The following is a 25,530-nucleotide window of genomic DNA, read 5'->3' as shown; positions in this document are numbered from 1 at the left end:
GTCTTTAATACTACACATGCAGCAGGTCACTTGTTGGACCCCATATTTTCCAGCCTAGGCTCTTTAGAAACTGAGCCTCCAATCCCCATGGCCTGGACGGACCATTTTCTTGTCCCTTTTTAGGTCTCGCCTGGCATAAAACTGCGCAGACATGCGCAGTCTCGCTGGCGAGATTTAATGATTTAGAGGAGATTTCTGTAGTGGGCTTTAAGCCCCGCCCCTCTTTTCCATTGGCTGGCATCACCGTTTATGCTAAATGGTGGCCAGCCATTGGAAAAGAGTGTCTAGTGACGTACACTTTTCTCTTTTAGAGCCGTCCCAGTTGGACTGGCTCGGTTCCTTTACGTCTGTGGTAAAAGGTTTTCTTATCTTTATGGGGCCATGTGTTTCAAACACATTGCCCCATAAAGACCAGAAAACCTTTCATGCGTGGCCTGCCGCTGCCAACAACCCTCCCCCTGCGAGGCCTGCTTCCCCGCCTTACCCCGTAACCTGACCTTTTGCTGCCCATCCTTACGCCTCCCCCCAGCGCACCTCGGCGCTGCTTTGCCTCAGACCTTGCAGCGCCCCCATGCCCCCCCTCCCCCGCGTCACTCCCGGCCGAATTCCTCTCCCTCTATACTGCTCACAAATGCGCCCAGGATCACACGCCGAGATCGAAATTTATGCCGGGCCTCGTTTACCAGCCCCCGACGCATCCCTGCACCAGCCAGGAACCACCTCTGTGGCATTTTGCAGTGAGAGGGTTTTCAAAATCAGGGCTAACTATACTTCTGTGTGTACGGCCGCAATGCATTTGCGCGTACTTAATGTCTTATCAGTATGTAACTCAGGTAACGGTTTCTCTCTCAATTATGTAAAGCACTCCGATTACCAGTTTACCTTCGGGGCGAATTCGCGCTATACAAAAACTCTAAACAATAAATTAATAATAAAAATTAAATAAATAAATAAAACCAGCAATTCCTGTATTCGCAAGTAAAAGCAATTTGTGTTCCTTTTTCTAAATTTGAACGTGTTTTCAAAAACCTGGGTTGGACCTAACTGTAGTAATGGCGCCCCCAAGCGCTTCCCCCCACACCCCGACCAGAGCCGGTGCCCCCCTCCCTCATCCCCCCCAACTGCCTGCCTCCCCGCAACAATACTCCCCAGGACTGCGAAGACCACCTCTGGGCACAGCTGGAGGCCGCCTGTCCGCACCCGGACCAGTGCCGCCGCCTCCCCCCCCACATCTCCGCAGCTTACAAACCTGGGCGCAACCAATGCTATCCGACCATGATGTCGGCATCAAAAGCGAAATTGGGACCCAATTGGCACCCCGCACAGAACAAACCGGGCCTCGATCCACAAGTCCACCCTCGGAAATCGGGCCTCCGTCAAACAACGCCATCATTTAGCGCATGCAACCCCTTCTTTGCAATTATTGACAACCTCCGCAGATGCCAAAGAGCCCCCAAAGTCCAAATTAACCTTTAATAGTCTCCTCCGAAATTGCTCCCCCTTAACGGAATCGTGCTATTATCCGTATGGCGCCCAGGATCACACGCCGAGATCGAAATTTTCGCCGGGCCTCGTCAACCGGCCCCCGATGCAACCCTGCACCAGCCATGAGGCACCTCCTTGGCATTTTGCAGTGAGAGGGTTTTCAAAATCAGGGGTAAGTATACTTCTGTGTGTACGGCCGCAATGCATTTGCATGTACTTAATGTCTTATCAGTATGTAACTAGGGTAACGGTTTCTCTCTTAATTATGTAAAGCACTCCAATTACCAGTTTACCTTCGGGTCGAATTCGCGCTATACATAAACTCTAAGCAATAAATTAATAATAAAAATTAAATAAATAAATAAAAACAACAATTCCTGTATTCGCAAGTAAAAGCAACTTGTGATCCTTATTGTAAATTTGAACGTGTTTTCACAAGCCTGGGTTGGACCTAACCGTAGTAATGGCGCCCCGAAACGCTTACCCCCCACACCCCGACCAGGGCCGGTGCCCCCTCCCTCATCCCCCCCAACTGCCTGCCTCCCCGCAACAGCACTCCCCAGGACTGCGAAGACCACCTCTGGGCACAGCTGGAGGCCGCCTGTCCGCACCCGGACCAGTGCCACCACCTCCCCCCACCCCCCCCCCCCCCCATCTCCGCAGCATACATGCATTAAAAAGGAGAAAGTGAAAGCTTGAGAGTTTGTGCGCTTGGGCAGAAACAAAAGTCACATCCTTTTCTTAGGAGGCGTACTGTCTTCTGGTGTTGCACTTGCTTATAAACTGTTTTAAAAATCATCAGCCATCAAACGAGATGCTCTTGTGTGCTTGGGGGTTAATAATTTGAGGAAAGTACCCTATTTTTTGGTGTGTATTGTTGTGGAAAGATTTCAAGTAGTTGTTTACTGTGCACACAGGACGTCTTTGCCCACTTTGTGGGCGTTCTGTCTTTCAGGACACGAATACAAACCCCTGTTGCTTAAATGCTTCCCTTTGCCTTTAGCTTCAAGTCAGGTGCGTCTGGTCCCATAATGTGTTTGTTTTTCGCGGCTATAAACTTAGGCTAGTTCAGTTAAAACTGCGAACAGCACCCATGTGCATCTCTCTTCATGTTTTCTTGCGGGATATTTTTGGGCCTAAAGTTTTTTATTTATCCATACTGCTGGTGTAGCCTGTCTTTCTTATTTTTATTATTACTGCAACCCCGTCCATCCCTAACCCTCATTGTTGCTTGTTGTTTTTTCAGTGTATAGTTGTTTATTATTCCTGCATCCCCATTGTTAGTCCTCGCTCCTCATTGATTATTAGGTCGAGCCTAAGCAGCACATGCTCTGTCTCTTGGTATGCTGTATTCAATCTGTGAGCTTCCAGCCCAGCTCCAGCTTCTGATTGGCTTTTGGCAGTGTCCTTTAAAAAAAACGTTGCCTCTAATTGGATAATGTTTCTTGCTAGTTCCACATTTTTTAGGTATAGCCTAGAGCAGTGCGCACGCGCTGCTCTATGGGTGGATTATTGTGAGCACTCCAAAATTCTCCGTCTGGCTAGGACTTCACCCACGCATTAGGTTGGTTGTTGCCTGTGTCATTTATTTTTCATAGCCTGCAAATGGCTAAAGGCGGGCGCATGTCCCACCTCTTTAGCAAAGGTTCACTCCCAGAGCGTTTTGCTCTTGGGAGCAAGCAGCGGCGCGCAGGGGTGGCAGCTGCATTCCTTGTGGGTCAGGTTAAGGGGGGCTACGGTGAGAGGTATGCCTCCCACGGAGGGCAGCTAATTACCATTGGGGGTGTAGTATAGTTTGCTAATGTTTGACTCTAACCCTATTTTAACCTTGATGTAGTGGCGCGGGCCAGGTGCTCACAAATGCCTCTGGATGCTACGCCATGAGGCAGGATAATGGATCACCAGAGGGTGTGGGGTCGCTGTTTGGTCTCTGATAACCGGGCCTGTCCATTGTCTTTTCCTGCACGATTCTCCAGTGGTGGACTATGTTCCCTACCGTGGTCAGCGCATAGCTATAGGCTGGTATAATGAAGATGCAAAGTGGCACAACAACTGCGGGATAACTTCCAACCTCCAGTTACCTCTTATATAGCTGCTTACATAGTTATCTCACTGTCGCCTTCTCGAGATGCAGCACCACCAGATAGAAGTACCACCTTCCCTTTCACTGTGGTTAGCCTTCTTAATTAAAAAAAAGGTCTCGCCTTTCATTAAATTAAAGCCATTTGCTTTGCTATACAATACCATTAGCAAAGCAAATGGCTTTAACTTAATTAAAGGCGAGGCCTATTGCATTTTCAATGCTTGTTCCCTTTACTGGCAAGGTTTGCCAACGCCGAACCGTCCACTATTGGTGTCCAAACGACCTTGGCATAAATTAGAGGTTAATAAATTCTATGATTTATTGTCAAACCACACCCCACAGCTGTCATCAAACATAGAGTCAGCTAATACACGTTTCCAGGACAGGCTGACTCAAGCTCTGGACAGCTTTATTCCTGCTAAATTTATCTTTAAACAAAAAAGAGGACAGTCTAACCCGTGGTTAAATGAATCCCTGATGAACGCAAAGAAAAAACTTGAGCGGGCCTGGAGGCGCGTGTATGATACAGAAGCAAAAAATAAATACCGCAAATGCATTAAAGCATACCATAAGCTGGTCCGGAGAGCCAGACAGGAGTATATCGCTGGTAAAATGTCGGAGAGCAGCAATTCCCCCAAAACGATCTTCTCTCTACTTAAAGTTATGAAATGTGCAAACTTGAAAGCTGACTCACCTGTCACCTCTAATAATCAGTGCGATGAATTGGCCGGGTATTTTGTACATAAGGTGGATAAAATGTATAAAAGCTTTCCACCGGTCGCTACTAATATCGACCAGAGGGAAGTCCACAAGAACAGGGGACCCACTACGGACAAAACACTGTATTCCTTTCCCCAATTATCCCTTATTGAGACTGAGTCTCTCTGCTTGAAAATTAAATCAGGCTCTCTAGCTGATTCCTTGAGACCAGCTCAATTTTGCAACCCCATTTTACCAGTGGCCAGGTAATTGATTAATCTATCTCTGACCTCAGCGTGTATACAATCAGCTTGGAAGCATGCTAAAGTGACACCTCTTTTGAAGAAAGCATCGTTAGAGCCATCTGAACCAGGTAATTATCGCCTCGTTTCTTAGCTTCCTTTTTTAGCCAAGGCGACTGAATCCCATGTCAATACTGTTCTGATAAGGTTTATAGAGGAAAATGCCATCCTGGACTCCTCGCAAAATGGCTTCAGAGCCCTTCACAGTACTGAGTCGGCTCTGTACTGTGCAGTGACGGAGGAAATTTGTAGTAGCTTAGATGATGGAAATTCTGCGGCCTTAATTCTTATGGATTTAAGTGCCGCTTTTGACACTGTCTTGCATGAAATATGACTGTGCATGTTACAGGAGATAGGGATTGGGGGTTCGGCCTTGGCCTGGTTTCGCTCCTTCTTAGAGGGCTGAACTTTCCAGGTCACAGTGCCTCCCTACCACTCCCAGGAGTTGGCGATCAGACATGGGGTTCCACAAGGATCGATACTGAGCCCCGTGCTCTTTAACATCTATGTACAACCCTTGGCAGTGGTGGCAAAAAGCAGAGGGCTGTCGTTGGTCTCCTATGCCGACGACACCCAATTAGTCATCGCTTTTTCTAAGAAATGTAAAAATAATCTTATCAAATTTAAGGAGGATATGCTGGCGATCGCTAATTGGTTGACAACAAACTGCTTGCAGCTAAATGCCAGTAAGTCAGAAATACTGCTGTTCGGAAGAGACAGCGATATGTGGTCAGAAAAATGGTGGCCAGACCAAATAAAACCAGCACCCCTGCCGAAGGAGGCGGTCAAGAACCTGGGCTTTTGGATTGATAGAGGTCTCTCTTTTGACGCTCAATCCAAAGTAGTCGCAGGGACCTGCTTCAGGCTCCTGAGAGGGTTAAAACCTCTTCTTGGCTTTTTCGAGCCTAAAGTCCGGCAGACTATTTTACAGGCTACAATCTTATCTAGACTGGATTATGGCAATTCCCTATATTTAATTTTATCCGAAACTTTGTTCAGTGTCTAGGTTTCTACCTAAACTACACTGGCTACCGGTAGAGAAAAGAATCCAGTTCAAGACACTATGCGTTGCTCACAAAATCTTGACTCAACAAGCTCCCCCGGTCCTAGCAGAGTTGCTAACACCGTACGTCCCGAGCCGTCTCCTGCGGTCAGCTGACCAAGGGTTGGCATGCACCCCCAGAGTTTTAAGAGCCAGAGCTGTTGGTCGTTCTTTTAAAGTCTTGGCAGCCAAACTCTGGAACTCCCTTCCGACTGCTATTAGAGGGCTCCAAGATCACCTAACTTTTTGGAAAGCCATAAAGACCTGGCTTTTCCCGGCGTAACTTTCTCTCCTCCTCCCGGGCTGTCACTACTTACGGGTATTTTTGGGTAGCACTGGGACGCCCCGTTGCTGGGGCAGCTATGCGCTGTACAAATCTGTTAATAATTATAATGCCTCAGTGACCTTTTACCTGCTCGCAGTTTGGCTTACTTGGGGGAAATTTTCCACACCCGCCTGAAAGAACTAGCTGGTACATGCCTGATGAGGAGGGATGAGGTTAGGGAATAATTCATCCAATGGTGTGCCTTAGTGAAACTCAGATGACAGATTTTACAGGTACATAACATGTCAGTGTGAGACATCCTGCTCCTGCAATTTCTACAAGATGAGGGCCTTTTGAAAACCAGTGCTGTAACAAGTGGCCTCCAGGGGAAGAAAATACCTCAGAGGGCAACTTTGTCTTCATCTTAAAGACAAGGAAGAGGAGAGTCTAATCAGCCCAGCAAGTAGCCATGAGATATGTAGAGGAGATCTTGTTCTAAGGTAATTTCGTAACCCTGTCCGAAACCTTGGGTACTTTGCTGTGAACAAATCGTCCACTTTAGGGGTAATGTGAAAGCCTTAGAGCTTGATACATTGGTTTTCCCATCGAAACAGAGGTATTTCCTTCTGTATCCACCTGCCCCTCACCCAAGTGTTGGATGGAAAATTTCAGATTTACTTTTGTTAACTATTACATCTGCCACGTTTGCAATACTTTGTAGATGCAACATTAGATTTTGGACTGAGAGGGCTGGGATGGAGAAATTCAGGAGATGTTGTCCTCATAGAGAGATATTTTGTGTGTTTCCAGATCAAGCGTATACCCCTAATACCTGCTTCTTTTCTCATAGAAATTGTTAGCGGTTGAATGCAGAGGCTGAAAGGTAGAGGGGAAGGAGAGAGTCCTGTCGAGTCCCTCTCTGAAGTGGTGAAGCTTTAGAGATGTAATCATTTAAGCCATTTCTAGATATGGGATTCTAGTAACCTGTCTGTGCCATTGAGATGAACCTTAGTTCCAAGCCTGCTTTACTCATTACTTTGCATATGAAGCACCAATCACACTGTCATAACCCTTCAAGGAGTCCACTGAGACAGTGGGAATTGATTTCCTTTGGTTTTTTTTTCTTTCCATCATGTGGATCCCTCTTTTCAGATAGTCATGTGTTTATTGGCCCATGATTAAGCCAGATTCATCTGGATTTAGGAGACCGGGCAGGACAGTTTCTAATGTTGTGTCAGTGTTTTTGTAAATTACACTGAATGGTATCAGTTCCTAAAAGACGAATGAAAGCGAACACTCTGCAACCTGCTATGGTTGTGAGTGAGATGGATAATAGTCTCCAGAAAGAGATTGAGCGTATGTGAGTGGGGAGAATCCTCCTGTTCGTTCTTGTGCCCTCGCACACCCTTGCGAGTATAAAGCATCATCATCGGGCTGTGCTCCTCGTGGGGGTGGCACTGCAGTACCTCACAGGCCCCTCAAGAGGGCTCTTTGGCGGAGTTCTTTTTAGGAGATGCCGCACTTGTGCATGTGGGTGTGTGGGCCAGTTGGGTGAGTGAAAGTGTGGATAAAATTACCTTTCGGTACTCCGACTAATTTTAATGAGGATTCCTCTAGGTAAGGTTAAAAATGAATGAAGTTGGAGACACTCCTTACACAAATATAGGGAGGGACAAGTATGTGCCCGCTGCTCTCAACCCTTGTGAAAAATGTGTCGTGTTTAAAGGTGAAGGGTGGTCAACATGTTTCGCGCAACACGTGGGTCCCTAATGGATCTCTGTGCGCTTTATCAGGACCGTGAGTGGAAATTATGAAAGTGGGAATCAGGGAAAGACATCCTATAAACCCACCATACCTATTGTAAGGTCGTCAAGACGTCTTAGCCTATAGGACATATATTGTTTGTGTACTTAAAAACCCAAACCTAGGGGAGACAAAAATAAAAGGGAAAATAAATATTTACAGCAATTCTTCTTATGTTGACAATAAAATAGCATTTCTCGTACAAAACACCAGTGTTCTAGTTAAATAACAGACAAATGAAGCAAGCTCATAATGCACAACATCTCACTATTGTCAGAAACAGTATATATGAGTGTCACAGGAATGTTTACACTTTTTATTGCTACCAGTGTAAATGCTGTTCCCACAGGCAGTAGTGTCACCTTAAGGTCTAATAGACAAGGTGTCAATATTTAATAGATGCATCATGAAAATGAAAAAATGAACAACATCTCTGACCCACTGACCTTTCGTCATTTAATGGTGCTAGTCTTTTTAATAGAAGTGATCTTGTGCTTATCAAACATATGCCGACTGTCTGATGTACTTCTATTTGCCCAATCCTTTACTCATCTCAAATATTGGTTGTTCATGTTAACATGAGAGAGATAGAGTCGTTATTCGTGCTACAGGAGGTGCTGTGAATAGACTCTGGCACATATGGTGGAAACTCTCTCTTTTGTGAAGTGGTGGTAAAACACACGAAAAACGACCTTTCAATAGGTATGGTGGGTGTTGTAATCTCCTTTTCATTTTGGTACATTCCATTTCCCCCGTCCCTAGGTATGATCCACTGAAGCGCGCTTTAGAATGTTGGTATGCTGGCATTGGACAGAGAGCGGATGATTGAATAAAGACGCATTCTTCTACACTTCGTCTCGGCGTCATAAATTACAATACTGGTGACGAGCGGCGCAGGGGGCCCATCAGTCATCTCCCCTTTCAATACGTCTCTCTCTCCACGCATACGTAACTGTGTTTCCTATTAACAGCTGACATTACATCGTTAGAGGTGACAAACTCTTGACCTCTTTCCGTCATAAGAACACCGCTGGGGTTACTGTCACAGCCAGGGCTTTAAGTGGGCCGGGTCTGTCCGTGTCTGAGCACCGGCAGTTTTTTTTTGGGGCCCTCGAAATGGGTCTCTATCGGGCTCTATTTTCGTGGCTACTAAAGGTAGTCCGTTCTTTTTTTTTTTTTTTTTTCGGACCCGTTTTGAGGGCCCAAAAAAAAACTGCCGGTGCTCAGACTCTGCCCACTGTTGCTGCACTGTTAGGTAACCTGACTCCGTCTCCCTTCACCATCCTCCACTTTGCTGAACTTGTTGGGAACCTATCAGCTCAGTGGTCATGGCCTGACGTCCACGGCACGACGGTATGACGTCATGCCAGGTGACCTTTGTTGGAGGAAGGGAAATTCTTTAAGAGAGCCATTTTCTCTCGGGATTTCCCTTCTCTTCTCTTTTTCCGGCGGGAGAGCAACGTCGTGGTGGTGCCAGCGCGGGACAAATCCAGGACCAGGAGCAACGTCGTGGTGGTGCCAGTGCGGGACAAATCCAGGAGCAACGTCGAGGTGGTGGCAGCGCGGGACAAATCCAGGAGCAACGTCGAGGTGGTGCCAGCGTGGGATGCTGAAAAACTGAAGAGGCAGAGGACCCCAGGCAGCCTGCTCCAGCACGAAAACCCAACCTTCAGCATTTTCACCTGTGGAGCCCCATCCTTTCTCGGTAAGTGCAGTTTATGGCAGGTTGTGCACTATATAAATGCTAATTATAGCCCTCTGACAGTCTGTCCAAGTATTTGTTGACTCCAAGCCCTCTTCATCACCCAGAGATGGTATCCGTTGAGAGTGCTTTATGCATGCAGTCACGTGTTACTTCATCTTGCATTCCCTAAGAGGAATTGTCGTCGTCGTCGCCCCCCCCCCCCAACCAGGAAGTAGTTTTTGTTTCGTGCAACACACAACTGTTGTGTACTGCATACTTTGAACTGAGTGATCTGTGGGCGTCGGAGTTTAAATTAGGGATCGGTGTTTATGATGTGGCAAGGTTGAGCTGGTTGAAGCCGAGACAGAATGCAGTGTGAGATTCTCAGTGTGTCAGTAGGTCATAGAGGCGTGCAGACTGCATGCACATCCAATCCGTGGCCTCTTTGTAAGCCACACGGAGTGACAGTCTCATATATGCCTATGGGAATAGTTGGATGATGTGAGATATGCAGATGGAGGATTTAAGGGGAGAGGTGTTGGCCTAACGGCTAGGGCGCTCGACCTCGGACCTGGGGAACTGGGTTCGAGTCTCGGTAATGTCGCTAAAACATCCTGTGATTCTGGGCAAATCACTTAATCTCCCCGTGCCTAACAAAAATGAATGTGTGTCCTTATGTAACGTAACTGGTGCTATGTAAAGCGCTCTGATAACCTATTCGGTTCAAGTTCGCGCTATATAAAACTCTAAAAAACAAAAACAAAATAATACAGCCTTTCTATACTATTAGGGAACAATGGTTAACATGGATATTTTTTTAACCAGTGTTTACAGTCAAAAAGTACTGGATTACTAAGAACCGTGGCTGCACATTGTTTATGGTTAGGTAGACGTAGGAGGCAGATGTACTTGAAGCATATGTGAGAACCTCATGCTTCCAAGAGTCCTGTGTTCGGGGAGGGGGGGCTTCTGTTCGTGCTTGTGACATCTAAGTAATTTTTAGTCTCGTGCCAACCTGCATTTTCTGGATGGGAGGGTGTTGGCTGGGCAAGAGGCGTATTCCTTCCTGACAAAATAACTGAATAAGATACCAAAGCAGAATGCTTTAGGGAAGAAATATGTGGAAGGTTAATCCTCAGCACTGACGCTCCTAAGGCCACAGATGAGGCCCTAGGTGCACAGCCCATTTCTAAGAGGTTGATTTGTTACGGTTTTTACTGCTCAGGCTTTCCTCACATGTTAAGTTGGGGAAAATGGTTTAATTTAAAAGAGAAACATGGATTTAAAATTGCATAGTAGTAAAATGTTTATACTTGGCTGCCCTTGATAGCCCCGGCTTTCCACCTGAAAGGTCAAGCAGAAAAACTGTTTAGTTGGGAGAAAGTCACGGGAGTGGGGGGATTAAAGGGACTGTACAGGTGGTTGGGGCCTGCATCTGTGCTGGAGAGGTGGGGAGGGCCTGTGCATGTGCTGGAGGGGTGGTGGGGGCCTGCATCTGTTCTGTAGAGGTGGTGGGGGCCTGCGTCTGTGCTGGAGAGGTGGTGGGGGCCTGGATATGTGCGGGAGAGGGGATGGGGCCTGTATATGTACAATGAGAGATCCTTTCAGGAGCAGCACAAAATGAAGAGTAACACCTGCCTGACAAATAGCACTCCAATTAAACATTGTTGATCACTGGAGTAAACTATTCAATTTTTGTTGCAGATAAGAGGCTCAATATTTTATTTTCGTGACGCAAGGCCTTATCACCTGCTCTCCTAAGCTACTTTGAAAAAGTTGGACTCACAAAAAATCTGCTTCATGATACCTTGATTGCGGTATGTACTGATGGAGCAGCAGTAATGTTTGGTAAAAAAGGAGGAGTAGTAGCATTGTTGAAATCAGAATTTCCAAATCTTGTACTGACATGGCACTGTTTGGCTCACAGACTAGAACTTGCTGTGGCAGATACAGTTGATGAGGTTGCAGGGGGCAATCACTTTAAGATTTTCATGGACTCATTGTGTGCCACATACAGCATGTTACCAAAAAACCAGAGAGAGCTAAATCTGGCCGCCAGCGAGGTATGTGTACAGCTTCAGAAGATAGGGAAAATGCTTGATACTAGATGGGTAGCATCCAGTTACAGATCTGGGAAAGCTGTTTGGAACTGCTTCCCTGCCTTGTGCAAACATTTTGAGAATGCTTCTAAAGACCCATCCAGACCCATAAGAGACCGGAGTAAGTATGAAGGTCTCTTGAAGAAGCTTACATCCTATTCTTTTATCAGAGATTTGGGGGTAATGTGTGATGCACTTCAAGAGCTCAAAGACTTATCACTCTCCTTACAGAGGAGGGATATTACAATTGTTAATGCCCACTGACTTTTGGTTAGTCAAGTACGCATATTTCTAGCAATGAAGAACTCACCAGGGGAGTTTGCTTCTGCGGCTCAGAAAGCGGTGGACGAGGGCAAATTCAAGGATGTTCCTCTTTCCCATGGTAGAAGTAACTCTGTTGCCCTTAATCAAAATCAGTTTTACCAAAGTCTTTCAGTAAATATCAATAAACGATGTGCCCCTGATTCTGAGAAAGAACTTATAGCCAGCTTCAGTGTGCTAGATGCAGGCAACTTGCCTTCTGGTGATGAATGCATTCTTTATGGGGAAACAGATATCCAGAAACTGTGTTCAGAATTTCAGCTGCCAGCAAGAGATACTATACAAGCTTTTAGACTTTTCAAAGATTTTGGTGGAAAGAAAACCCCTGAAGCATTAAAAAAGTTAGTAGTTTGCATGGAAACCCTGCCAGCAAGTAATGCGGATTGCGAGAGAGGTTTCAGCGCAATGAACTTAATTGCTTGTCCAACAAGGGCCTCTCTTCTTGTAGAGACCATTTCTTCATGCCTATGGATAAAACTCAATGGTCCTCCATTTGAAACATTTGACCCAAAGCTGTATGTAAAGAGTTGGCTTGCAAAAGGTAGAAGGTCTGCTGAAGAAAATTGTTGTGAGAAACCCCAGCAAAACAAACACACTGAATATCTTCGAGGGTTTTGGGGAATCCTGCAATAGATTTCTAAGTAATATAAATATTCTTTACATGTTTTTTAAAGTGTTTGGTATTTTTATGGGTTATACTTAATAAATATACCTTTTTGCCTATTCTATTATCCTTTGCTGGATGCGACTTCATGATTTTCTTAAGCACACAGTGCTAGTTATTTTGATTTAGACCACGCCCCTACTCGGATAGGCCACGCCCCTTCAAGACATTAACCACGCCCCTTTTAGAGCACCCCCAGTTTTTTTTCCCACTTAAAGCACTGGTCACAGCGTAGAGGGAAACTCACCAGCTGTCAAGGAGGATTGCAGGTTCCTTCTTTGAGGAATTCTTCGGGAGCTAAACGTGCTAACAGTTAACAGCTGTCCAACTGCAGCAGTTTTAAGGCAATGTGACTCGCACCAGAGGAGGTAGTGTTAACAGATTATGACAAATTCCACAGCTGAGCTTCCAGGAGTGCCTCGTCGCGCCCCCTGCCAGTGTCATTCACGATCCTGAGGTGGAGCACGGATGCGGGGGAACTCTTCAGGAGACTCCTGTAAGTGAAATTCGACACACTGTAGGAAGCCTCACGCGACGTAACTCTACAGCCGAGCCTTCAGGAGCGCCTCGCCGCGCCCCCTGTCAGTGTCTGTTACCGTAGTGAGCACTGATGCAGAGCACCTCGTCAGGAGTTTCCATTGGGTAAAATCAGTACACAGCTCTGCTGAAAATTGCGGGATGAAGTCAGAGTACACACCGTGAAGCAGCTTCCGCTGATTCTGCAATTGTGCTGAGGGAGCTTCTTCGTGTCTCACCCTCCCTTTGTGATATCTCTACTTGCTGCACCATGAGTACAAATCCCTGAGGTATAGGCTCTCTGAGCACTCTTTTTGTTTTCACTTATTTCATTCAGAAGTGTGTGCACTCTTCGGTGACACGCACACCTCCTCAAGTTACAGTTGTACTGCGTGTGCACCTACTTTAGGTGATACACACACCCCTTCCAAGAGTCATTACCTTGTATACACTTACTTTTCTAAGTACTACAGTCAGGAAGTATGTGCACTACTGTGATGACATGCACGCCACCTTATTACAACAGTGCTGATGTGTTACCATTCTTCGGTGACACACACTCCTTTCAAATTCTATTTTAGTTCCTTTTCTCGTTTGTAGCCTTAGGTGACATATTCTTCTTCATAATTATTATTAAGGCCGTGTGTTTTGTAAAATGTGTCAATTAACATTTACAGTTGTGTTAATACTTTACTGTAATTGTCATGGCTGTACCAGCGATGAGCCAACCACCTGCATTCTTAAATGAAATTGGGGAACCAGAGATTAATTGGAAGGACTGGGTTAAGCTGTTCGACCCATACCTTATAGCTATAGGTGGTGAAAGGTTTTCTGATATTCGTAAACAACGTGTCCTATTACACAACCTAGGCACTCAAGGCAGGATAATTTATGAAACGTTACCTGAACCAGAATGGGAAGAGGATGATGACGCTGATGACCATGATGTATTCAATGTTACCCTCCTTATGTTAGAAACGCACTTTGGTGATGAGATTAATGTGGTCTTGGAACGACATACGTTTTTTAGTCGTGTCCAGGGTAAACAAGAATCAGTCGTCAACTACATAGCTGCATTAAGGGGATTAACAAGGTTATGTGAGTTTGGTGAGCTCAACGACTCTCTTATCAGAGATCAGCTGGTCAGGTGTACTAACAACAATCGCATACAAGAAAAACTTCTGCCCAAAAATCCTACCTTAGGGAGGCTTTTAGCATAGCACGTTCCGTAGAACACACGACTAAGTGCATCAAGGAGATGACAGCACCCACGGAAGTTGTTGGAAGTTGTTGTTGGTAATCCTAGTAGTTCCCTTGAAAATGATGCAGAAAGTGAAGTACTTAAAGTTAGAACAAGAGAAGTTAAAATCAATAAACCCATCAGAGAAAACAGTACCTTAAAATGTTACAGATGTGGTAGCAACAATCACCTTGCGAATAATGTCAATTGTACTGCTTGCAATGTGATGTGTAAAAAATGCAGTAGGAGAGGACACCTTTCCAGAGTTTGCAGCGATGGAGAGTTCAACCAGGTCAAAGTGGTTTGCACTGAAGGGGACCAATAACCACCTAAGTATGTGTTCCAAGTAAAAGATATTGAATCAAACTCCTCTCATCTGTATCCCAAATGTACTATCTATTTGAATAATAAGGCTCTTATTGTGTTTGCAGACTCATGCTCTCCTTTCACCTTAGTTAACCAAGATTACATAAATAATTTGTTTGGCATGACTAACCTTGATGTTTCAGAACCAGACATCTCACCGGAAGGGTTCACTAGGGATACTATACCTTTGATTGGCATGGGCAAAATGCTTATAAATGTTAAAGGGAGATCCACATGCGGCAAAGTGTACATTATAAGTAAAGGATCCAACCTTTTAGGCTGGCATCATCAAAAAGAGTTGGGTATCATTCTTGATCCTAATAACAAGGACCAAGTACTCCTAGTTGATCGCCAGGAGGGAACAAATGAAATTTGTAAAGAATACCTTGAATAGGAGGGAGGAGCCTAGCGCGTAACCAAGATGGCCGCGTAGGCTCAAGGCTCCCGAGGGCCTCCGCAACCTCCCACGTCTATCCTGAATTAATCCTGGTTTTGTCGACGGGCTTTTGTTGATGAGCTTGAGCTGAGGTGCCATCCGTTCTCCAAATTCAAATCGGGCTCGGGGAACCGGAATGGTTGCGATCTGAAGTTTACGGCCTGCTCCTGCCTTGGTCCCGAACTCGAGTTGGTGAGGTGCCCGGGTATGAAGTGAACAACAGCGGCAGGCAGGGCCTGGCCTGTCACGTACCCCGCACTTTCACTTTCGTTTTCGAACCTGTTTGCTGACATCGGCTGAGGGACCTTGATGTTCCAGAAGAGCGTGGATGGTGGAGTGTTTGGCCTGGATCTCGGACTATACACAGGCTACAGTCCGTGACGGCTGGGGTCCCTTGAATTAGCTGTCTGGTCCCTGCTCCTGTGCTGGCAGGTGCCGATCTCAGTGGTCACCGGACGATGGCGGCGAGGCTGGACGGAGACCAGCAGAAACCCAAGAATACCCGGCGGGGAGTTTACACCCAGGCTAATAACATGGACCGCTATGCGCAGACAAAGGGATCCCCTGGTAGATCGCATAAATCGCCGGAAAGGTCCAAGGATGTCTTGGGCCTATCTGCTGACTTAACTTTGATAGACGTCATGGGCGCCATTGAGGAGATGAAGGCTGCAGTGGGTCAGCAGTTTGATACCCTGGCTCGTAAATTGGATGCGGTCCTGATCGATGTAAATCTGGTCAGGGCGGATCTGTCTAAAACGAATGAGCGGTTCAATGCCTTGGACCACACAGCGTCGAGCCTAACTGTGGACGTGGCCGCCCTGCAAACGGAGGTTCGTAGGTTACGGCTGGCCAGTGACCTAACTGACCCTCGACTTGAGGATTCCGATAGCAGGGCCAGGCGGAACAATGTTCGTATAATTGGGGTACCGGAACGATCGGAGAACCCTGCTGCTGACCTTTTTGTGGAGGATCGGGTGGTCAACCATCTCGCACCCAAGGGGCTGAGCAAATTCTTTGCGGTGGAGCGGGTTCACAGAATTCCGGGTGGTGCGCCGAAAGTGGGTGCTCCCCCGCGGCCTATAATTGCCCGACTTTTTAACTTTCGGGACAGAGATGCTATCCTTCAGGCGTCGAGGGTGAATGGGCCGCTGAAGTTTGACAACTCTAACGTCCGCTTCTATCCAGACTTTACGCAAGTGGTCCAAAAACAACGACTGGGATTCTTGGGCATCAAACGGCGCTTGAGGGACATGGAGCTGAAGTATGCGATGCTATTTCCGGCCAGGTTGCGGGTTGAGTTCGAGGATCGCTCGCACTTCTTCGACCGGCCGGGGGCGGTTGGAGACTGGTTGGATACCCTGCCTCGGAGTCGCGGTCGGGATGGTCAGACGGCGGAGAGTGGCGAGGGTTCGGCGGAACAGGACTAGAACTTTGGTTCCCGGTGATGGACTAGGCTGGTGACGTTTTGTACCTTAGCTCTTTGGGACTCAAGTTTGGTGCAATATGCCCTTCAAATGCTCGGAGGTTGTGGAGAGCATATTGGGGCCCTTTCCTCCTTCAGGGGTTCTTTTTGTGGTTCAGTATATGTTAGGGCGACAGGCACACTGCAAGTTGGGGGGGCTGTTTGGGCTCAAGCAGGGGTGCAGGGAGGGGGAGTTGTGGTTTGGATATTGTGGGGGAGGGGGGGTGTTGGGGACTGTTTGTTTGTTTAACAAGACAATGTGAGGTTAGCTGCTGATTTGTCCTGGTTGTGTTCTCCGGGATGTGGGCATCATGCACGGGAGCGGGGTGGGGGGGTAAGGGATTGAGAATACTTTCATGGAATGTGAACGGACTGGGGGATAGGATCAAGCGCGGGGTGGTGTTGCAGTTTTTGAAACGGATCTCGCCCGACATTGTTTTCCTGCAGGAGACACATCTGATTGGGAACTCCTTCCATGCCCTGAATAGGCGGGGCTATCGCCTTGCTGTTCACTCTGGTTTCACTTCTGGCTCTAGGGGAGTGGGTATCTTGGTCAGGGCCTCTCTCCCGTTGGAGGTGGACGAGGTGCTCCACGATGATAGAGGGCGATATGCAGCATTGGTGGGGAGATGGGAGGGTAGAACTGTTTCGCTCGTTGCTGTTTATGTGCCACCGGGATTGCAGACGGCTACATTTGCTGATTTGGGGCGTTTGGTCCTGGGACTCCCTGGGGGGTTCTGGTGTTAGGGAGTGATTTTAACGCTGTTGTATCCGGTATAGAGGACCGTCACCCCCCCAGGGATCTCCCTAGAGCCCAGGCCTGGCTGGGTGGCTTTCTAGATACTTTAGGACTTATAGATTGCTGGAGACTGATGCACCCGGGACAGGCACAATACACCTTCCACTCGGGGGCCCACAGGAGTCTCTCGAGACTTGATTATATACTTATGCCGGCGTTCCAGGCTGGAATGATCGGGGAGGTGCGTCATTTGGCCCGAGGTATTTCTGACCATTCCCCTCTATTGTTGCAGATGGAGGTTGTTCCTGGGGCAGAGGGAAGAGTAGCGCCAATTAACCCCTGGTATTTACGTAACCCTAATATTCGCGCGGAACTGGTTAAGTCCATTGATCACTACTTCGACGATAATGTAGGGTCAGTGTCGTCTGCTGTCTCCCTATGGGAAGGTTATAAAACGGTGATCCGGGGGCATGCCTTGTCTCTTGTTTCCCATGCTAGGAGGTGCGGGTGGGAAGAGGTGGTTCGCCTGGAAACTGACATAGCTGAGATGGAGTGGGATTTGGAGCGGGGTGTTACGGATGAGAAATTGCACGTTCTCAGCCTTAAACAGTCAGATTATAGAGCGCTGGTCACGGATGCTGCTAAAAGGATGAGTAGAGAGCAACAAGGACGATTGTATGATGTGGGAGATAAGGCCGGAAAGTTGATTGCTTGGTTGAACAAGAAGGAGAGAGCGAGTAGAGTGGTGCCGGTTGTGGAGAGAGTGGATGGCGTGTGTGTGACTGACCCGGTGGAAATTGTTAACTGCTTCGCGGATTATTTCCGTGGGGTATACTCTCCGGTCTCTGGGCGTTCGGAGGAGGACTCTCATCTGTTGCTTAGAGATATTGCATTGCCGACCCTCTCGGAGGCTGATAGCATATTGATGGAGGCGAAGTTGTCGCCGGATGAGATTGCTTTGGCCATTCGCTCGATCGCTTCTGGTAAGGCCATGGGTCCCAATGGTCTCCCCATTGAACTATATAAGTTGCGTCCAGATAAGATAGCACCGTATCTCCGTGACATGTTCCTCGCTGCACGGGCGGCGGGCTCCCTCCTCCTTGACCAACGTCTTGCCACCATAGTTGTGATACATAAAGAGGGGAGCCGCGAGACCGCTGTGCCTCCTACAGGCCTATCTCGTTGTTGAACGCGGAACCCAAAATTCTGGCTAAGGTATTGGCCAATCGTCTGGTTCGGGTCGTGGGCGACTTGATTCATCAGGACCAGTCCGGTTTTATACCTCATCGTAATACCGCCCTGAATCTGAGGCGGTTGCATGGCGTGCTTGCTAGAGCGGAGTTTATGCGTGAGCCGGCCATCTTTGCGTCTTAGGACGCTACAATGGCGTTCGATACTTTAGAATGGCCGTATATTTGGGCTGCGTTAGCGAAATTCGGGTTTGGCCCTGAATTCATTGGGTGGGTAAAATTACTATACGCTGACCCATTGGCTCAGGTTGTGGTGAATGGTAGGGTGTCGGCTCCCCTCGCGCTGGGGAGAGGTACGCGACAGGGCTGTCCGTTGTCGTCCCTCCTCTTTGCACTTTCTTTAGAACCTCTCGCTGCCTGGTTGCGTTGGGAGCCGTCGTTGCGGGGCATTAGATGGACGCCGGAATTTGAGGACCGTGTCTCCCTCTATGCTGATGACATCCTTTTGTATCTCACCTCTCCTCGAAAGTCGCTAATTGTATTGGTGGACGTTTTGAATTCCTTCAGTCGTAATTCTGGCCTGGTTATCAACTGGGCCAAGTCATGTGTTTACGTCCTCTCGGGCGAGGCCCCCCTCCTGCCGCGGGGGTGCCCTATTCAGATTGCTACATTGGGGTTCAAATATTTGGGAATCTTCATTTCACTGGACCCCGCGGTCCGCTATGAGCGAAACCTTCTCCCTCCACTCCAGCGATTGAAGGCCGACGTCGTGAGGTGGCGACGGCTGCCGCTCGGACGGGCGGCATTGTTTAAAATGATGTCGCTGCCTCGCTTCTTGTACGCTTTACAAAATACGCTAGATGTCGTGCCGGCCCGTTACTTCCGTGAGGTGGAGGGTCTTCAGCGCCAACTGTTTTGGGACGGGCGACCGAGGATCGCTCTCGCCAAATTGACGCTCCCTTGGTTTGATGGGGGTGTTGCCCTCCCCTATATTAAAAGATACTATTGGGCGTCTCAGTTGGCGGCGGTGAACCACGGGATATACGGTCCTGCTTTGAATCCGGCCTTCGAGATGGATAAGTTATTACTTCCGGGCGGGGATTACAATAGGGCACTGTATTCGGCGACTCCGGATGCACGGTTGACAGGACCAACGCAAGTTGCGGTACGCGTGTGGCATGCGGCGAATGCTGCGATGGGGTGGAGGGATCGCTTGACTCGAGCGACGCCGTTGTATGTCTCCCAGCGCTTGGGTTGTCTGTGGAAAACGAAAGGCTTTGAGAAATGGGATATGATTGGTATAAGTAAGGTGGGTGACCTCTGGGCGAAAGGGTCCTTTAAAACGTTTGAAATGCTCAAAACTGAATACAACTTAAATGATAGGGAGTACTTCCGATATGCACAGGTCTACCATGCGCTGTGTTCGGTTTTTCCGGATGTTGCTGCTATCCCAGAATATTCCCCGTTGGAAGATAGAGTGTTAGATGGCTATGTGCCCGACAGCACTATTTCTCTGATCTATAAAAAACGTATTAATGATCGTACGGACTTGCTGACCCATCTGCGGGAGGCGTGGACAGCCGACGGACTGGAACTGGATAATGAGGATTGGGTATCAGCGGTGGCCTCCCCGAAAGAGGTAGCGATCCCGGCCTGCCTTAGATTTGTGCAGCTGAAGATACTCCATAGAGTGTATGTCACAGGGCCTGGTTTGATACGTATGGGTTATTCGAGGGATGGAATGTGTAAGCGTGGCTGTGGCTTGTTGGGTACCTTTCTTCATATCCTATGGGAATGTTCGGAGGTTGTACGATTTTGGAACGGGGTACATACTGTAATGGAGGAGGTCACGCATGTCGCTTTGTTACCAGAGGCCAGGAGGTGTTTGCTGAATGTCTGGGAACCAAATGACTATAATGCGGCGCAGACGCAGTGGGTGACTTTGGGGTACATGGTGGCTAAGCGCAATATCGCACAGTTGTGGGGTTCCCCGAGGCCGCCTACGATTTCGGTATGGAAGGAGAATATGGATTGGTGTATGTTCAGGGAAAAGACGGTGTATGTGGCGAGAGGCAAGCCTGGGAGGTGGACTAAGGTGTGGGGTCCATGGAATTCCTATCGTGGAAATATCTGCGCTCCGCCTCTGCCGCGAGAGGTCGACGTCGCTTTGTCCCCCTAGCCGCACATTCTGCGTAATTGTGTATGCTTTGTCCTCTTCTCCGCCGCCCCCCACTACCACCTCCTGTCAAGAGTTATTCCAGATAATGTGGATCTTCCCCCGTCCTGGGGAGCGCACGCTACTACTTCGGACTCTCATTGCCTTGTTTGTGTGTTATTGTTTGTTTTTTAATAGAAAATATGAAACCGTCCTTTTTGATCGCCCTTGGACTGTGGCCGCGGCCTGTTATATGTGCTCACGAACTTTCGGGAGCTTTTGCTTCTGGCTCATTTGAATGTATGGCGTTGCCTTGCTGGCTCCCGAGCTTTCTAGCGGCCGGCCCTTGTGGTTGTAGGCCCTTATTTGTATCTTTTTAATGTGTAATAAAGGTTTCTTTAAAAAAAAAAAAAGAATACCTTGAATTATTCTCAGAGAAACCGGGGTTACTCACAGAGTTCCAACATCGCATAAAAGTCAAACAAAGTGCCAAACCCATTGTGCACAAACCACGCCCATTTCCTTTCATGTTAAGAGAACCCCTCAAGGAGGAGCTGAGTAAACTTTGCAATTTAGCAGTCATACAACCTATAGAAGCGTCAGAATGGTTGGCCCCCATAGTCTTAGCCACCAAAGCCAGTGAGGATGGAATTAGGTTGTGTGTGGATCTCCGCAGTCTAAATGACAACATATGGGTAGAAAGATTTCCCCTTCCTAATATAAATGAAATGCTAAGCACCATGGGCGACGCCAAGATATTCTCGGTTATTGACTTATCGATGGCATACCATCAAGTAGAACTTCACCCCGACTCAAGACCCCTTACTGCTTTCACAACCCCCTTCGGGGCTTACATGTTCACGAGAATGCCTTTTGGCCTGGCCTCTGCTGCGGCAGTTTACCAAAAAATAAGGCAAAAGATGCTATGCGGCATAGACAAAGCCTTCTGCTTCCAGGATGACATCCTGGTATAAGGGTCATCTGCAGAAGAACCTGACCAAACCCTCAGAACTGTTTTTAAAAAACTACTAGACTCTGGATTGACAGTAAAACAAAATAAGTGCAAAATCAAAGTCAGTTCAGTAGATTACCTGGGGCACACTATATCTCAAGATGGATTCAGACCCAAACATAGCCTTGTACAATCCACAAAGGATGCCCGTACCCTTGTAACAAAGAGGAGCTTAAATCATTTTTGAGTCTAATCGAATACATGGCCAAATATGTCAAAAAAAATCTCTGAGAAATGTGAATGTCTGAGGGTACTCTTAAGAAAGGATATTGAGTTTGTGTGGGAGGCAGAACACAGTGCTGCTGTCAATAAGCTAAAAGATTAAATACTACGATCTCCTGCTTTAAGTTAATTTGATCCTAATAAAAAGACTTTCCTCACAACAGATGCCTCCAAAATGGGGTTAGGAGCAACCCTATCTCAAAAAGGGGAACATGGGGAAACCATCATTGCCTTCGCCTCACGATGCTTAACTCCAGCAGAACGCAACTATTCTGTAATCGAAAGAGAGGCCCTCGCATGTTTCTGGGCAGTCCAACATTTCAAATTGTATCTGTGGGGCATATAATTCACAATTCGTACTGACCACAAACCTCACACATTCATGTTCTCTGTTAAAAAAAACTCATTGTGGTTCACCATGAATTTCAAAATGGATACTTGGTTTGGAAAGCTACTCCTTCAAAGTCGAATACCTACCAGGTGGGGAAAATATTATCGCTGACTATCTCTCAAGAGCACCTTTAAACGTGGAGGAACAAGAGGAACCTTTGGATGTTCCTATCCTTGCAATAAAATTACCTACCATAAATGAAAGAGAATGGGCAAATTCAATGTGTAATGATACAAATATGTGCATGCTCAAAGACCTTATCATTAATGGTTGGCCAGAAAAGTGAAAAGGCGTTGAGGATGAAATGAGAAAATTCTGGCAAGTGAGACATGAGCTAACCATTCTCAATGGTAACATATACAGAAATTACAAAATAGTGCCACCTTTTGAGTTTTGAGACAAAATCATTGATTTATCTCATGAAGGACACCTGGGAAGAAGTATAACGAAAAACAGAACAAGAAGTACATTTTGGTTCCCAAACATGGAGTCGATGGTGGTGCTTAAAGTGAAAAATTGTGTTAGCTGTGCAAAGAGCGATAAAACAAAAACCACATGAAAAGTACCGTTATCTCCTGTAACGGTGCCGAGTATTCCATGGAACAAACTGGCCATGGACATAATTGGTCCCATGGATTATTTGGGTACCCAAAAGAGATACATGATCGTCCTTGTGGACTACACGTCACATTGGATCAGGTACAAGTTCATGTCCTGCACAACTACTAGTGTCCTCATCGAGTTTTTGAGAGAGTTGTTCAGCAGTGAAGGAATTCCGGAAACTATTGTAACTGACAATGGGGCCCAATTCACCTCGGAAGTAATGAAAGAATTCCTAAACGAACTGGTGATCAAATATGAGAAAACAGCCCTTTACTGTCCAAAAGCTAATGGCTTGGTTGAAAGGACAAACCGTATGATTAAAGAACACATTCAGCTGGCTATAATAAATGGACACGATGTAGAGAAATCTTTAAGGGAATGCATCTGGTCGTATCACACCTCCCCCAACTTGGTAACCGGAATTTCTCCTTTTGTCTTCATTAGGGGAAGAGAACCCAGCACTAAAATAAATCTACCATGGTTGGGCGGGGGAAAACCTGTTCCAAACAAAACACAGGGCATAAGTGAAAAAATACAAAGTCATCAACTCAACTACAAACATCAATACGACAAGAAGCATGGTGTGAAGGAACAGCATTGGGAAGTTTGGGACTCTGTAAAGGTCAAGATACCGACTAGAGAAAAGATAAATCACAGCAAATTTTATCCTACACACCAACTAACAAAAGTAAACAAAAATGTCGTTCAGATTGACAATGGTCAAACATGGAGTGGGGACAATCTGGTGAAAGTTGATAATGTTTACTAGTCATTGTGGAACTATTCTCATGTTATCTATGTCCTAATTCCAGGGTTATATCGGGTACATGCATCGAGTACCAGCATCTGTATCTCTCCACCCTGCTCGTTTAACCCTGCTAAGTCTCCTGTATTTAATATCCATCTGTTCCATTGTTGTGCTTATATTGTTTCCTATTTTTTCAATGGCCGCAGGGAGGTGTGTTGTAATCTCCTTTTCATATTGGTACATTCCATTTCCCCCGTCCCTTGGTATGATCCACTGAAGCGCGCTTTAGAATGTTGGTATGCTGGCATTGGACAGAGAGCGGATGATTGAATAAAGACGCATTCTTCTACACTTGTCTCAGCGTCATAAATTACAATAGTGGGTTTATAGGGTGTCTTTCCCTGATTCCCACTTTCTCCATTTCCATTCACAGTCCTGATGAAGTGCACAGGGATCCATTAGGGACCCACGTGTTGCGCGAAACATGTCGACCACCCTTCACCTTTAAACACGACACATTTTTCACAAGGGTTGAGAGCAGCGGGAACATACTTGTCCCTCCCTATATTTGTGTAAGGAGGGTCTCCAACTCCATTCATTTTTAACCTTACCTAGAGGACTCCTCATTGAAATTTGTCTGAGTACCGATAGGTAATTTTAGCCACACTTTCACTCTGCCAACCGGCCCTCACACCCACATGCACAAGTGCGACACCTCCTAAAAAGAACTCCGCCAAAGAGCCCTCTTGAGGGGCCCGTGAGGGACTGCAGCGCCACCCCACGAGGAGCACAGCCCGATGATGATGCTTTACACTTGCAAGGGTGTATGAGGGTACAAGAACGAACAGGAGGATTCTCCCCACTAACATACACTCAATCTCTTTCTGGAGACTATTATCACTCTCACTCACAACCATAGCAGGTAGCAGAGTGATCGCTTTCATTCTTCTTTTAGGAACTGATACCATTCAGTGTTATTGACTATTTCCTTGGGAGCATTGGTACAGGACCTTTACAGCTCGTAGTCCCCCCTCTCTCTAGATTGTGTTTATATCAGTGTTTTTGTAAACAGATTTACATATACGTTTATATAAGCATTGGTTCTGTAGAATGAGCACAGTTTATATATTTTTGCCAGTGCGATGATGAAGGTCCCATGCACTTCCCTCATTGAGGGAATTACCCTCTCCCAGTGTGGTGTGTTTTTATTTATTAATACATTTTGGTTTTATTAAAGCACAAAATACAAAAAACATAATTTATGTCAACTCAGAATACATGTTATGTTACAATGTATTTATAGAGTGCAGGTACACAAAAAGGCTTCATGGCTCTAAAGCATAGAGGCAGAGGACCCAGAGCTTATTCATAAGCCTGTCTAAAAAGCCAGGTCTTTAACAGAGTCCTGAAGTAAATCGGAAGTTTTGGCTCTGATGTGTGGGGGAAGATAGTTCCATACATTTAGGCCAGTCACGGCAAACCTTGTGCCACCCAGTCCCTTCTAGTTAAATTTAAGGACCTCAAACATATTTTGATGGGCTGATCTGAGGTTGAGTCTGGGTATGTGATTTTCCTGGTCACAAAAGTTGGGCTTTCGCCATGTTCCGATTTGACACTGATACACCAAGTTTTAAACAAGTTCATCAAAGCATCTGGCAGACAGTGTAATTTTACTATCAAAGGTTTAATGTGGCAATACTTAGGCTGGTGCCAGACCAGCATAGCTGCCTGATTTTGAATCAGCTGCAACCTCTGACTCAGTCCCTTTGGAAATCCCAGATAGAGAGAGTTGGCATAATCAATCCGGGACATAACCAAGGCAATTATAATATGAATGACAGTGAAGTATTTCCAGAGTTTTTTAATTTTCCAAAGCTGGAAAAAGCAAGACGAGTTCACTGTGCCTATCTGAGGCTTCATTGAAAGATCTTCATTAACAATAATCCCGATGCTTTTGACTGCTTTTTTGAGGATGGGAGATGCACCCATCTCCACTGGCCAGA

The 25,530-nt window shown here is 46.7% G+C and overlaps 1 protein-coding gene across 16 annotated transcripts in view; it reads left to right on the top strand.

The window, feature by feature from the left end:
* The window catches only part of STN1 (STN1 subunit of CST complex), a 480,640-nt gene that overhangs the window by 179,359 nt on the left and 275,751 nt on the right, over window positions 1-25,530 (top strand). The window contains exon 3 of one of the 16 annotated variants that reach the window (XM_085606895.1): window positions 11,068-11,180. The exons of 14 other annotated variants lie outside the window; for them this stretch is intronic. The gene's annotated coding sequence lies outside the window, so the exon portion shown is untranslated. Of the gene's footprint in view, window positions 1-11,067; window positions 11,181-25,530 lie in introns of those variants that run through there. One more of the 16 variants, XM_085606842.1, reaches the window with a different exon arrangement.

This window comes from Triturus cristatus, chromosome 1_2, assembly GCF_964204655.1.
Source record: "Triturus cristatus chromosome 1_2, aTriCri1.1, whole genome shotgun sequence".
Classification (NCBI taxonomy): Eukaryota; Metazoa; Chordata; class Amphibia; order Caudata; family Salamandridae; genus Triturus; species Triturus cristatus.
This window is presented reverse-complemented; position numbering and strand designations above follow the sequence as displayed.